The sequence below is a fragment of the Chiloscyllium punctatum genome, unplaced genomic scaffold (assembly GCF_047496795.1).
Source record: "Chiloscyllium punctatum isolate Juve2018m unplaced genomic scaffold, sChiPun1.3 scaffold_525, whole genome shotgun sequence".
NCBI lineage: Eukaryota > Metazoa > Chordata > Chondrichthyes > Orectolobiformes > Hemiscylliidae > Chiloscyllium > Chiloscyllium punctatum.
The window spans coordinates 2,501-5,000 of record NW_027310259.1 but is presented as its reverse complement, the minus strand read 5'-3'; the positions used below and the strand labels follow the sequence as shown (position 1 = coordinate 5,000).

The 2,500-nt window shown below is 62.4% G+C and overlaps 1 non-coding gene across 1 annotated transcript; it reads right to left on the bottom strand.

The window, feature by feature from the left end:
- Positions 1–438: 438 nt before the first annotated feature.
- LOC140473127 (5.8S ribosomal RNA) lies at positions 439–592 on the bottom strand. Its single transcript, XR_011958107.1, has one exon. It is a non-coding gene; the product is annotated as a 5.8S ribosomal RNA (ribosomal RNA).
- Between the last annotated feature and the right edge of the window lie 1,908 nt (positions 593–2,500).

Genomic DNA, 2,500 nt, shown 5'->3' with positions numbered 1-2,500 from the left:
GGCGGCGCACCAGCACCGGACCTCCGCGGCTCCCTTCACTCTTTCCACTGCCAGCCAACCGAGAGACGGACCCAATGCGGACGTGCAGAGCTTAGGCAGACCCCCCACTGGAGGCTCAACACTTCGTGGCAGCTCCGTGTCCCAGAGACCAGGAGGGTTGGCACACACACACAGTGTGAACCACCGACAGCCATTCTGGGACCGGTGACAGCCGTGCTGGCCCCACTGCCACGACACAGACGGACGCCAGGCCGCGCTCCCCGGCGGGGGGATGGCGTCGAGCCTGACGAACGGAATGTGCAGGGTGGGGGGGAAAGGCCAAGCGCTCCGACGCCGGAGGGCTCCGGAGTCTGAACTTAGGGGGACAAAGAGGACGGGTCCTCTGCGACACCCCAGCCGCGCTCTCGCCAGCCAAGGCGAGTGCGATTGATTGCCAAACGACCCTCAGACAGGCGTGGCCCCGGGAAGAACCCGGGGCCGCAAAGTGCGTTCAAAGTGTCGATGATCAATGTGTCCTGCAATTCACATTAATTCTCGCAGCTAGCTGCGTTCGTCATCGACGCACGAGCCGAGTGATCCACCGTCAAGAGTTGTCTGAGTTTGTTTTAGGTCTCTCCCTCGCCAGAGGAAAGCGACCCGGACCGCACATACGCTCCCCACCTTGAGCTACAGCCACCTGCACGCCGGCGTGCGGGCGGAGCAGGGTGGCGTGAAGCGATGGGGAGCACCATCCTGGTGCGGCCCGCAGAAACATACGTCTATTGGGGGGAGGAGGACAGGGCGCCCAAGAGGCGATGCGTGCCCCAACGCACCGCAGCGACGGAGGCAGGATCACCGCCACCATGTCGCCCGCCTAGTATCACGAGGCGTGCAGCAGCTTTGCCCTAGGAAAAGCAGAGGCGGGAACGGGCACCGGCCATCGGTTCGGCAGCGTCACTGACGCGTGCACGTGGCGGCGTGTCGGCGAGCGGACTTCCTGCGAGGAGGCGGGGGCGGCACTCGCCCGAGCAGACGCCCGCCCGGCCCAGCCACCGCCGAGGTGGACTGGGAGTCGCGGCAACGGCTCGTCATACTCGTTCCCACACTCACAGCGCAGCTTGCCCGCAAGCCACCGACCACCGATCGACGCCAGGCGCCCCGACCGAGAGCGGGATCGCTCGTTCGCCCTGCTGGCAGTTCGCTGGGGATCACTACTGCACGGAGCTCGGAGACCGACGGGCGGCAACTCGAGAGTCTTTAAACCACCACCCCCATCCCGCAAGTGCAAAGAGGCTGTATACGCACAGACGGGTGAGGGGAATAGGTACCCCGTCGGGTTTGAAGGGAGCGTGACTAGATAGCAACGATGTAAACCCAGCCGATTTGGGAGCGAAAGACCGGCGCCTGCATCACCGGCTTCGTTTCCCGTGGCTGGAGAGTACACCGAAACCCTCCGTCTGTCGCGAGCTCCCGACGACGCGGTGCCGCCAAGCAGCAGGGCCGGACCTGGTGTGGCTCCCCTCGTCGATCACAGACCGGTCGGCACTACTGACGAGACGGTGGAACGGGCTTCGCCCCTTGTGACGAAGGGTGATGCGAACCCGCCCGCCCGCGTGCGTTCGGGGTGGACTCGGCAAACGGAGATTTGAAATCGGAAAGTGTCCTCCTGCCCCGCGCAGGTAGGCGCCCAACAGTTGTGGGGGGTTTGGCGGTGACCACGGCTGCAGGGCCTGCTACCCCGACGAGCTCTCCTGCTGGCCCCGAAACCACCCTCGCGAGACAAGTTGAAACGGAAACGGGCGTACCCCCAAGCCGACGATCCTTTCTTATTTGTTACTTTTTTTTTCACTTGCTCGAGTTGTGGCGATTTGGCGGTGACCACGGCTGCAGGGCCTGCTACCCCGACGAGCTCTCCTGCTGGCCCCGAAACCACCCTCGCGAGACAAGTTGAAACGGAAACGGGCGTACCCCCAAGCCGACAGAGATCCTTTCTTATTTGTTACTTTTTTTTTTCACTTGCTCGAGTTGTGGGGGTTTGGCGGTGACCACGGCTGCAGGGCCTGCTACCCCGACGAGCTCTCCTGCTGGCCCCGAAACCACCCTCGCGAGACAAGTTGAAACGGAAACGGGCGTACCCCCAAGCCGACGATCCTTTCTTATTTGTTACTTTTTTTTTTCACTTGCTCGAGTTGTGGGGGTTTGGCGGTGACCACGGCTGCAGGGCCTGCTACCCCGACGAGCTCTCCTGCTGGCCCCGAAACCACCCTCGCGAGACAAGTTGAAACGGAAACGGGCGTACCCCCAAGCCGACGATCCTTTCTTATTTGTTACTTTTTTTTTCACTTGCTCGAGTTGTGGGGGTTTGGCGGTGACCACGGCTGCAGGGCCTGCTACCCCGACGAGCTCTCCTGCTGGCCCCGAAACCACCCTCGCGAGACAAGTTGAAACGGAAACGGGCGTACCCCCAAGCCGACGATCCTTTCTTATTTGTTACTTTTTTTTTCACTTGCTCGAGTTGTGG